The sequence below is a fragment of the Solanum verrucosum genome, unplaced genomic scaffold (genome assembly GCF_900185275.1).
Source record: "Solanum verrucosum unplaced genomic scaffold, falcon-dt-bn FXZP01000051.1, whole genome shotgun sequence".
Taxonomy (NCBI): domain Eukaryota; kingdom Viridiplantae; phylum Streptophyta; class Magnoliopsida; order Solanales; family Solanaceae; genus Solanum; species Solanum verrucosum.
The window spans coordinates 2,872,393-2,885,348 of NW_026020110.1; positions in this window are offsets into that span (position 1 = coordinate 2,872,393).

The following is a 12,956-nucleotide window of genomic DNA, read 5'->3' on the forward strand; positions in this document are numbered from 1 at the left end:
TATTATGCAAATTTCATCGTGTTTGGGTTGTTGCCTGAGGGATTAAGTAGCCATCAAAAGAGAATGTTCTTGTTTGACATGAAAAAAGTATGTTTGGGATGAACCCTATATTTTCAACATATGTGTCGATCATATTATTCGGGGTTGTGTGCCTAAAGTTGAGGCGCGATAAATCTTGGAGGCTTTCCACGTTTCACCTGCATGAGGGCATCATGGAGGTATCCGTATAGGGATGCTCTTGCATTTTGTAAGACTTGTGTGCAGTGTCAAATGCAAGGGAGTATTTCAAGGAGGCATGAGTTGTCTCTTTCGCAAATTCTCGGAGTTGAGCTATTTGATGTGTGGGGAACTGATTTCATGGGACACTTTCCTAGCTATTTCGGGAACAAATACATCCTAGTGGTAGTTGATTTTGTGTCAAAATGGGTAGAAGTCGTGGATTTTCCTAACAATGAACGGAGAAGTGCCACAAAGTCCCTCAAGAAGTATATTTTCACAAGGTTTGGTACCCCAAGAGCCATTATAAGTGATGGTGGTTCTCATCTATGTAATCGTAAATTTTAAGCACTTTTGTCTAAGTATGGGGTAATACACAAGGTTGCACACCGTACCACCCGCAATCAAGTGGACAAGTTGAAGTGTCCAACCGGAAAATAAATAACATATTGGCTAAAAGAATAAATTTCAGCCGTACCGATTAGGCTAGCAAGCTTGACGATGCATTTTGGATCTATCGAACAGGCTTCAGATCTCCTATTGGCATCTCTCCATACCAATTGGTGTTTGGGAAGGCCTGTCACTAGCATGTTGAATTAGAGCACAAGGCCTTATGGGGGTTGAAGAGGGTGAACCTAAATTGGTAATTGGCCTCGAAGAATCATGTTGATCAGCTACTTGAATTAGACGAGTTTTGATTGAAGGTGTATGAGAGCTTCGCGCTCTACAAGGAGAAATTTAGACGTTGGCATGACGCTAAGATCTTGCACTGGGAGTTTAGAGTAGGTGAGCCAGTTCTCCTCTTCAATTCATGATTGAAACTTTTCCTAGGAAAGTTAAAATCAAAGTGGACTAGTACATACAAGGTGACTAGAGTGTATGGAAATGGAACAATTGAGATCGAAGGTACCAAGGGCATCAAATTAAAAGTCAACGGCCAATAATTGAAAGTATACTTTTTGGAAGGGTCATGATATAAGAGTTATTTAAGTGGTGTACTTGGATGATGCTTGAGAGCATGCCCACGTCGTGCCACAAAGTTAAATCAAGCATTTTTTGGGAAGCAACCCAAATGTTAGTTGTTTTCAAAAATGTGTGTCACTTGTGCAGAGGCAAGGAGTATTAAGTGAGCGCAGACATGACCGTGATTCATTGATCCTAAAGGGCAAGCTACTTCAAAATTCTCCCTTGGGATAATTCCAGATGATGAAGGTTATGTCAACTTCAACGGAGTGAAGTACAAAAGGGACTTTCGCTGAGAACAATCGACGTACCTAATTCAATTTGCCTTCTTGAACTGAGATTTCAAGCAAATGCATTGTTACTTTGGGCAATTAGTGGGATGTTTCGGTGATGCGCCTATCCCACAAGGTGCTCATCAGTGAGTTCACCAAACAGGGCAGAAAAAATAGTGGTCACTATAAGCACAATCGATGAGTTGGGCATGTTCCGCAATTTGCCTAACTTGATAGGCAAGCTCAGGGATAACTAATCACTTCTAACAGAAAGTCTCTCACCCTATGTTTTTCTTTACTTCTAGCATTGAGGACAATTTTGTTTTCTTTTTGGTGGGGTGAGGAGCACTTCTAGTGCTTAAACCCTTACTCTTCCCTTACTCTTTGTGTGCTTGATTCCATTCATATCTCTCTTTGCCCCATGATTTTTGAACTTTTGAACTGATTGAGAATTCTTGATTTTTCATCATTCATGTTCGAGGATCGATTATGTCCAATATTGATGTCTTGGATAATACTCATGATGAGAAATGTGTTTTGTGGTTGTTGCAAGATGAAATCGGTGTGGCTTTGCTTTTGAATGATCTTTTTTATTCATGTGATGTCTAGTTATGTATTGATGTGAGCCTTGCAATGAACATTACATGCAAGCCTTTTGATTTTGTAGAGTTGTGCTAAATTATTGTGTTTGAAATAAGGTCCGACTTGAAATCATATTTGTTGAGTCCTAGAATTTGCCTTGTTAGTCTAATGGTCTACCTTGGTGAATGCAAGAAATGATCTTAGGCATGAATTTTGAGAGGGAACCCAAATGTGCATACCCTTTGTGACTACCTTGTGAGGGTGTGCACCCATCTTGGCACCATTTGAGCCTTAACCATCTTTTTTCAACCTTGTTGAAACCTTTTGAGCCAAATTATCCCAAACTTCTCACCCATAAAATCATTTTCTAAGCATTGGTCTGTTTGAATAGTCAACTTAGGCCAAAGTTGGGGGTGTGGAAAGAAAGAAGGAAATAAAACCAAGTGGAAAGTGAAGAAAGACCAGGGAGACTCAACTCTGAGATTTGTGACAAAAAGAATGAACCCCTCCTTATAAAAAAAAAAGAAATGTACAAAATCTTGAAAATTGAAACTAAAAAGAAAGTGTGATGAAATAAAAGTTGTCGCCAACAAATTGAGTGAAAAATTGAAGTTTGAGTCTCCAAGTGAAAAGAATGAAAAGAACTTGAGAAGATGTGAAGATGAGTGCAACAATGCTTTGAAAAGGTTGAGCCAAATTGACCATACATTTACCCTCAGCCGCATTACAAGCCTAAAAAGACCTTTGAGATCTTGCATAAACTAGGTTGTATGATGATTGGAAAATATGGGCAAGCGTATGGGATGAAGCTTGCATGTATTTCTCAGAGTGAGAGTTCTATTGATTCCTAACTTCTTTATTGATTTGCTTTGTGAGAGCACGGAATCATTCTTGGTGTGAGCACTTGAATGCATTTGTTGAACCATGGTTTTGCATTAAAAAGAAAGCATTAGTGAGCTTGAGCTTGGGTTGATATCGGCTTGTCATCATTTGAAGCTTTATTAGCATGATTAAGTGTTGCATACACTTGATAGTAGTTTTTTGGTGACACTTGCATGTTAACTCTCATTGAGAAGTGTTGTAGACACTCTTGTTGAACTAATTATGTTTTTGATTTACTTTAGGATAAGCAAAAGTTTAAGTTGGGGGTGTTGATGAGTGACAGATTTGCAGACATTTGAGGCTTGTTAGTTCAACAATTAGTGTCCTCGATGTCCAATTATGTCATATTCTAATGATATTTTGATGACTTGCAGGTATGAAGGCTAAAGGACAAGGCAGGGATGAATGAATGATAAAAAATGTCAAAGACACTAAAACAAGTAAAAATCCAATAGGCTGAATATCGCCAAAGTTGACAGTATTTGATATCCAAGTATCAAGGAAGATTGGAGAATAGAGGTCATATCGGGTGATCCAACGAATGAATAAAGGTGACCCCAATTTCATTGCTGAAAATGGCAGGCAGTTGAGTGAAAATGAAGGCTAAACTAGGCAAACAAAGTGGAATTCGGTGATTCGCTGATCGTGAAAGGCATATTCTACAATTCCTCCGATTGGAGTTCAAACACATGAAGTGTGAAGCCAGTAAAGGGTGAGCAGAAAGATAAAATGGTGATTCACTGATTGAGCTTGGCGATCCTGACTAATCTCGCCGAATAAGGTGTGAAAAGAAATCAGGGGAAAGAATAAATAGCTTTGAAGAGAGAGAAAGTGCATATTCTGACAGTTTTTTGATTTCTTTAAACGTTGAGAAATAGAGTACTCGTCTCAGTCTTAGATTTGGGGTTTCGGATGATCTTGTAATCGACAATTAAAGATTGAAATCGAAGTGGGTGTTGAACTTTATTGCTTAATTTCAACACATTAATGGATGCCAACATCATAGGTATCTCTTTGCTTTTTGTGATGTGTGGCTAAAACCCCAATTCTATGGGTGTGATTATGGGGATGGGTGTTGATTTAAATTAGTTGGTCTTTTGTCTCACTCTTTTTTATGTTGTTCATCCATTGATTTGAGTTATTTAGCATGAACTTAATTTAGGGACTAAGGTGGCCAACTTAATCTTGCTTTAGATCTCCAATTGGTGCTTGAAAAAGACCAATAGGAGTGTGTGATTAACTCATTGTGTGCAACTTAGGGATGACTTTAGTTGCAAAAGCAAGGTAATGGGTTGATTTGTGAATTACATAGATAAGACCAAAAAGAGATTCTATGAACAAATGTTATAAGATCGAAAGAACATTAGTGTTACTAATTATAACCCAGCTTATCCATGGTTGTTGAGCTTTATTGAACAAGCAATTGTACCCCTGGTTAATATTTATGCAAACCCCCACACCCTGGATTCAATCGAAATTGTCTAAACCCATGTTTTCTTTAGTTAGTTGTTTATATTTGATTCTAAAGTTTCTTGATTAATTTTGGGGGAATAATCCACCCACTTGCTTTAATCACTAAAAAGAATTAGTCACGTTTTAATTTCATCTTGGAATTCTTGTCCTTACATCACTCCTGAGGGATTCGACCCTGACACTTATTTGGGTAATTTTATTGACAACGACCGCTTACTATTCTAATCGTTTTTATAGTAATTTTGAGTGATATCAATATGAGGTTCCTCAGTGCATGTTTTGACAGCTTTTTGGTTTCTTTAAACATAGATAAATAGAGTATTCATCTCAGTTCTTAGTTTTGGGGTTTCGGTTGATCTTGTAATCGACAATTAAAGATTGAAATCGAAGTGGATGTTGAAGATTATTGATTAATTTCAACACATTAATGGCTGCTAACATCATAGGCATCTCTTTACTTTTTGTGATGTGTGGCTAAAACCCCAATTCTAGGGGGTGTGATTATGGGGATGGGTGTTGATTTAAATTAGTTGGTCTTTTGTCTCACTCTTTTTTATGTTGTTCATCCATTGATTTGAGTTATTTAGCATGAACTTAATTTAGGGATTAAGGTGGCCAACTTAATCTTGCTTTAGATCTCCAATTGGTGCTTGAAAAAGACCAATAGGAATGTGTGATTAACTCATTGTGTGCAACTTAGGGATGACTTTAGTTGCAAAAGCAAGGTAATGGGTTGATTTGTGAATTACATAGATAAGACCAAAAAGAGATTCTATGAACAAATGTTATAAGATCAAAGAAGATTAGTGTTACTAATTATAACCCAGCTTATCCATGGTTGTTGAGCTTTATTGAACAAGCAATTGTACCCCTGGTTAATATTTATGCAAACCCCCACACCCTAGATTCAATCGAAATTGTCTAAACCCATGTTTTCTTTAGTTAGTTGTTTATATCTGATTCTAAAGTTTCTTGATTAATTATGGGGGAATAATCCACCCACTTGCTTTAATCACTAAAAAGAATTAGTCACGTTTTAATTTCATCTTGGAATTCTTGTCCTTACATCACTCCTGAGGGATTCGACCCTGACACTTATTTGGGTAATTTTATTGACAACGATCGCTTACTATTCTAAACGTTTTTAGAGTAATTTTGAGTGTTATCAATATGAGGTTCCTCAGTGCATGTTTTGACAGCTTTTTGGTTTCTTTAAACATAGATAAATAGAGTATTCATCTCAGTTCTTAGTTTTAGGGTTTCGGTTGATCTTGTAATCGACAATTAAAGATTGAAATCGAAGTGGATGTTGAAGATTATTATTAATTTCAACACATTAATGGCTGCTAACATCATAGGCATCTCTTTACTTTTTGTGATGTGTGGCTAAAACCCCAATTCTATGGGTGTGATTATGGGGATGGGTGTTGATTTAAATCAGTTGGTCTTTTGCCTCACTATTTTTTATGTTGTTCATCCATTGATTTGAGTTATTTAGCATGAAATTAATTTAGGGATTAATGTGGCCAATTTAATCTTGCTTTACATCTCCAATTGGTGCTTGAAAAAAACCAATAGGAATGTGTGATTAAATCATTGTGTGCAACTTAGGGATGATTTAGTTGCAAAAGCAAGGTAATGGGTTCATTTGTGAATTACATAGATAAGACCAAAAAGAGATTCTATGAACTAATGTTATGAGATCGAAAGAAGATTAGTATTACTAATTATAACCCAGCTTATCCATGGTTGTTGAGCTTTATTGAACAAGCAATTGTACCCCTGGTTAATATTTATGCAAACCCCCACACCCTAGATTCAATCGAAATTGTCTAAACCCATGTTTTCTTTAGTTAGTTATTTATAACTGATTCTAAAGTTTCTTGATTAAATTTGGGGGATTAATCCACCCACTTGCTTTAATCACTAAAAAGAATTAGTCACATTTTAATTTCCTCTTCGAATTCTTATCCTTACATCACTCCTTGTGGGATTCGACCCTGACTCTTATTTGGGTAAATTTATTGACAACGACCGCTTACTCTTCTAATCATTTTTAGAGTAATTTTGAGTGTTATCAATATGAGGTTCCTCAGTGCATGTTTTGACAGCTTTTTGGTTTCTTTAAACATAGATAAATAGAGTATTCATCTCAGTTCTTAGTTTTAGGGTTTCGGTTGATCTTGTAATCGACAATTAAAGATTGAAATCGAAGTGGATGTTGAACATTATTGATTAATTTCAACACATTAATGGCTGCTAACATCATAGGCATCTCTTTACTTTTTGTGATGTGTGGCTAAAACCCCAATTCTAGGGGGTGTGATTATGGGGTTGGTTGTTGATTTAAATTAGTTGGTCATTTGCCTTGCTCTTTTTTTGCTGTTCATCCATGGATTTGAGTTATTTAGCATGAAATTAATTTAGGGATTAATGTGGCCAATTTAATCTTGCTTTACATCTCCAATTGGTGCTTGAAAAAAACCAATAAGAGTGTGTGATTAACTCATTGTGTGCAACTTAGGGATGATTTTAGTTGCAAAAGCAAGGTAATGAGTTCATTTGTGAATTACATAGATAAGACCAAAAAGAGATTCTATGAACTAATGTTATGAGATTAAAAAAATAGATTAGTATTACTAATGATAACCCAGCTTATCCATGGTTGTTGAGCTTTATTGAACAAGCAATTGTACCCCTGGTTAATATTTATGCAAACCCCCACACCCTAGATTCAATCGAAATTGTCTAAACCCATGTTTTCTTTAGTTAGTTGTTTATATCTGATTCTAAAGTTTCTTGATTAATTTTGGGGGAATAATCCACCCACTTGCTTTAATCACTAAAAAGAATTAGTCACGTTTTAATTTCATCTTGGAATTCTTTTCCTTACATCACTCCTGAGGGATTCGACCCTGACACTTATTTGGGTAATTTTATTGACAACGACCGCTTACTATTCTAATTGTTTTTAGAGTAATTTTGAGTGTTATCAATATGAGGTTCCTCAGTGCATGTTTTGACAGCTTTTTGGTTTCTTTAAACATAGATAAATAGAGTATTCATCTCAGTTCTTAGTTTTGGGTTTCGGTTGATCTTGTAATCGACAATTAAAGATTGAAATCGAAGTGGATGTTGAAGATTATTTGATTAATTTCAACACATTAATGGCTGCTAACATCATAGGCATCTCTTTACTTTTTGTGATGTGTGGCTAAAACCCCAATTCTAGGGGGTGTGATTATGGGGTTGGGTGTTGATTTAAATTAGTTGGTCATTTGCCTTGCTCTTTTTTTGTTGTTCATCCATGGATTTGAGTTATTTAGCATGAAATTAATTTAGGGATTAATGTGGCCAATTTAATCTTGCTTTACATCTCCAATTGGTGCTTGAAAAAAACCAATAAGACTGTGTGATTAACTCATTGTGTGCAACTTAGGGATGATTTTAGTTGCAAAAGCAAGGTAATGAGTTCATTTGTGAATTACATAGATAAGACCAAAAAGAGATTCTATGAACTAATGTTATGAGATTAAAAAAATAGATTAGTATTACTAATGATTACCCAGCTTATCCATGGTTGTTGAGCTTTATTGAACAAGCAATTGTACCCCTGGTTATTATCATGCAAACCCCCCACACCCTAGATTCAATCGAAATTGTCTAAACCATGTTTTCTTTAGTTAGTTGTTTATAACTGATTCCGAAGTTTCTTGATTAAATTTGGGGGAATAATCCACCCACTTGCTTTAATCACTAAAAAGAATTAGTCACGTTTTAATTTCATCTTGGAATTCTTTCCTTACATCACTCCTGAGGGATTCGACCCTGACACTTATTTGGGTAATTTTATTGACAACGACCGCTTACTATTCTAATTGTTTTTAGAGTAATTTTGAGTGTTATCAATATGAGGTTCCTCAGTGCATGTTTTGACAGCTTTTTGGTTTCTTTAAACATAGATAAATAGAGTATTCATCTCAGTTCTTAGTTTTGGGGTTTCGGTTGATCTTGTAATCGACAATTAAAGATTGAAATCGAAGTGGATGTTGAAGATTATTGATTAATTTCTATTATTAATTTCAACACATTAATGGCTGCTAACATCATAGGCATCTCTTTACTTTTTGTGATGTGTGGCTAAAACCCCAATTCTAGGGGTGTGATTATGGGGTTGGGTGTTGATTTAAATTAGTTGGTCATTTGCCTTGCTCTTTTTTTGTTGTTCATCCATGGATTTGAGTTATTTAGCATGAAATTAATTTAGGGATTAATGTGGCCAATTTAATCTTGCTTTACATCTCCAATTGGTGCTTGAAAAAAACCAATAAGAGTGTGTGATTAACTCATTGTGTGCAACTTAGGGATGATTTTAGTTGCAAAAGCAAGGTAATGAGTTCATTTGTGAATTACATAGATAAGACCAAAAAGAGATTCTATGAACTAATGTTATGAGATTAAAAAAATAGATTAGTATTACTAATGATTACCCAGCTTATCCATGGTTGTTGAGCTTTATTGAACAAGCAATTGTACCCCTGGTTAATATTTATGCAAACCCCCACACCCTAGATTCAATCGAAATTGTCTAAACCCATGTTTTCTTTAGTTAGTTGTTTATAACTGATTCTAAAGTTTCTTGATTAAATTTGGGGGAATAATCCACCCACTTGCTTTAATCACTAAAAAGAATTAGTCACATTTTAATTTCCTCTTCGAATTCTTATCCTTACATCACTCCTTGTGGGATTCGACCCTGACTCTTATTTGGGTAAATTTATTGACAACGACCGCTTACTCTTCTAATTATTTTTAGAGTAATTTTGAGTGTTATCAATATGAGGTTCCTCAGTGCATGTTTTGACAGCTTTTTGGTTTCTTTAAACATAGATAAATAGAGTATTCATCTCAGTTCTTAGTTTTGGGGTTTCGGTTGATCTTGTAATCGACAATTAAAGATTGAAATCGAAGTGGATGTTGAAGATTATTGATTAATTTCAACACATTAATGGCTGCTAACATCATAGGCATCTCTTTACTTTTTGTGATGTGTGGCTAAAACCCCAATTCTAGGGGGTGTGATTATGGGGTTGGGTGTTGATTTAAATTAGTTGGTCATTTGCCTTGCTCTTTTTTTGTTGTTCATCCATGGATTTGAGTTATTTAGCATGAAATTAATTTAGGGATTAATGTGGCCAATTTAATCTTGCTTTACATCTCCAATTGGTGCTTGAAAAAAACCAATAAGAGTGTGTGATTAACTCATTGTGTGCAACTTAGGGATGATTTTAGTTGCAAAAGCAAGGTAATGAGTTCATTTGTGAATTACATAGATAAGACCAAAAAGAGATTCTATGAACTAATGTTATGAGATTAAAAAAATAGATTAGTATTACTAATGATTACCCAGCTTATCCATGGTTGTTGAGCTTTATTGAACAAGCAATTGTACCCCTAGTTATTATCAATGCAAACCTCCCCACACCCTAGATTCAATCGAAATTGTCTTAACCTAGTTTTCTTTAGTTAGTTGTTTATAACTGATTCCGAAGTTTCTTGATTAAATTTGGGGGAATAATCCACCCACTTGCTTTAATCACTAAAAAGAATTAGTCACATTTTAATTTCCTCTTGGAATTCTTATCCTTACATCACTCCTTGTGGGATTCGACCCTGACTCTTATTTGGGTAATTTATTGACAACGACCGCTTACTATTCTAATCGTTTTTAGAGTAATTTTGAGTGTTATCAATATGAGGTTCCTCAGTGCATGTTTTGACAGCTTTTTGGTTTCTTTAAACATAGATAAATAGAGTATTCATCTCAGTTCTTAGTTTTGGGGTTTCGGTTGATCTTGTAATCGACAATTAAAGATTGAAATCGAAGTGGATGTTGAAGATTATTGATTAATTTCAACACATTAATGGCTGCTAACATCATAGGCATCTCTTTACTTTTTGTGATGTGTGGCTAAAACCCCAATTCTAGGGGGTGTGATTATGGGGTTGGGTGTTGATTTAAATTAGTTGGTCATTTGCCTTGCTCTTTTTTTGTTGTTCATCCATGGATTTGAGTTATTTAGCATGAAATTAATTTAGGGATTAATGTGGCCAATTTAATCTTGCTTTACATCTCCAATTGGTGCTTGAAAAAAACCAATAAGAGTGTGTGATTAACTCATTGTGTGCAACTTAGGGATGATTTTAGTTGCAAAAGCAAGGTAATGAGTTCATTTGTGAATTACATAGATAAGACCAAAAAGAGATTCTATGAACTAATGTTATGAGATTAAAAAAATAGATTAGTATTACTAATGATTACCCAGCTTATCCATGGTTGTTGAGCTTTATTGAACAAGCAATTGTACCCCTGGTTAATATTTATGCAAACCCCCACACCCTAGATTCAATCGAAATTGTCTAAACCATGTTTTCTTTAGTTAGTTGTTTATATCTGATTCTAAAGTTTCTTGATTAATTTGGGGGAATAATCCACCCACTTGCTTTAATCACTAAAAAGAATTAGTCACATTTTAATTTCATCTTGGAATTCTTATCCTTACATCACTCCTGTGGGATTCGACCCTGACTCTTATTTGGGTAAATTTATTGACAACGACCGCTTACTCTTCTAATCTTTTTAGAGTAATTTTGAGTGTTATCAATATGAGGTTCCTCAGTGCATGTTTTGACAGCTTTTTGGTTTCTTTAAACATAGATAAATAGAGTATTCATCTCAGTTCTTAGTTTTGGGGTTTCGGTTGATCTTGTAATCGACAATTAAAGATTGAAATCGAAGTGGATGTTGAAGATTATTGATTAATTTCAACACATTAATGGCTGCTAACATCATAGGCATCTCTTTACTTTTTGTGATGTGTGGCTAAAACCCCAATTCTAGGGGTGTGATTATGGGGTTGGGTGTTGATTTAAATTAGTTGGTCATTTGCCTTGCTCTTTTTTTGTTGTTCATCCATGGATTTGAGTTATTTAGCATGAAATTAATTTAGGGATTAATGTGGCCAATTTAATCTTGCTTTACATCTCCAATTGGTGCTTGAAAAAAACCAATAAGAGTGTGTGATTAACTCATTGTGTGCAACTTAGGGATGATTTTAGTTGCAAAAGCAAGGTAATGAGTTCATTTGTGAATTACATAGATAAGACCAAAAAGAGATTCTATGAACTAATGTTATGAGATTAAAAAAATAGATTAGTATTACTAATGATTACCCAGCTTATCCATGGTTGTTGAGCTTTATTGAACAAGCAATTGTACCCCTGGTTAATATTTATGCAAACCCCCACACCCTAGATTCAATCGAAATTGTCTAAACCATGTTTTCTTTAGTTAGTTGTTTATATCTGATTCTAAAGTTTCTTGATTAATTTTGGGGGAATAATCCACCCACTTGCTTTAATCACTAAAAAGAATTAGTCACGTTTTAATTTCATCTTGGAATTCTTGTCCTTACATCACTCCTTGTGGGATTCGACCCTGACTCTTATTTGGGTAATTTATTGACAACGACCGCTTACTATTCTAATCATTTTTAGAGTAATTTTGAGTGTATCAATATGAGGTTCCTCAGTGCATGTTTTGACAGCTTTTTGGTTTCTTTAAACATAGATAAATAGAGTATTCATCTCAGTTCTTAGTTTTGGGGTTTCGGTTGATCTTGTAATCGACAATTAAAGATTGAAATCGAAGTGGATGTTGAAGATTATTGATTAATTTCAACACATTAATGGCTGCTAACATCATAGGCATCTCTTTACTTTTTGTGATGTGTGGCTAAAACCCCAATTCTAGGGGGTGTGATTATGGGGTTGGGTGTTGATTTAAATTAGTTGGTCATTTGCCTTGCTCTTTTTTTGTTGTTCATCCATGGATTTGAGTTATTTAGCATGAAATTAATTTAGGGATTAATGTGGCCAATTTAATCTTGCTTTACATCTCCAATTGGTGCTTGAAAAAAACCAATAAGACTGTGTGATTAACTCATTGTGTGCAACTTAGGGATGATTTTAGTTGCAAAAGCAAGGTAATGAGTTCATTTGTGAATTACATAGATAAGACCAAAAAGAGATTCTATGAACTAATGTTATGAGATTAAAAAAATAGATTAGTATTACTAATGATTACCCAGCTTATCCATGGTTGTTGAGCTTTATTGAACAAGCAATTGTACCCCTAGTTATTATCAATGCAAACCTCCCCACATCCTAAATTCAATCGAAATTGTCTTAACCTAGTTTTCTTTAGTTAGTTGTTTATAACTGATTCCGAAGTTTCTTGATTAAATTTGGGGGAATAATCCACCCACTTGCTTTAATCACTAAAAAGAATTAGTCACATTTTAATTTCCTCTTCGAATTCTTATCCTTACATCACTCCTTGTGGGATTCGACCCTGACTCTTATTTGGGTAAATTTATTGACAACGACCGCTTACTCTTCTAATCATTTTTAGAGTAATTTTGAGTGTTAGCAATACGAGGTTCCTCAGTGCATGTTTTGACAGCTTTTTGGTTTCTTTAAACATAGATAAATAGAGTATTCATCTCA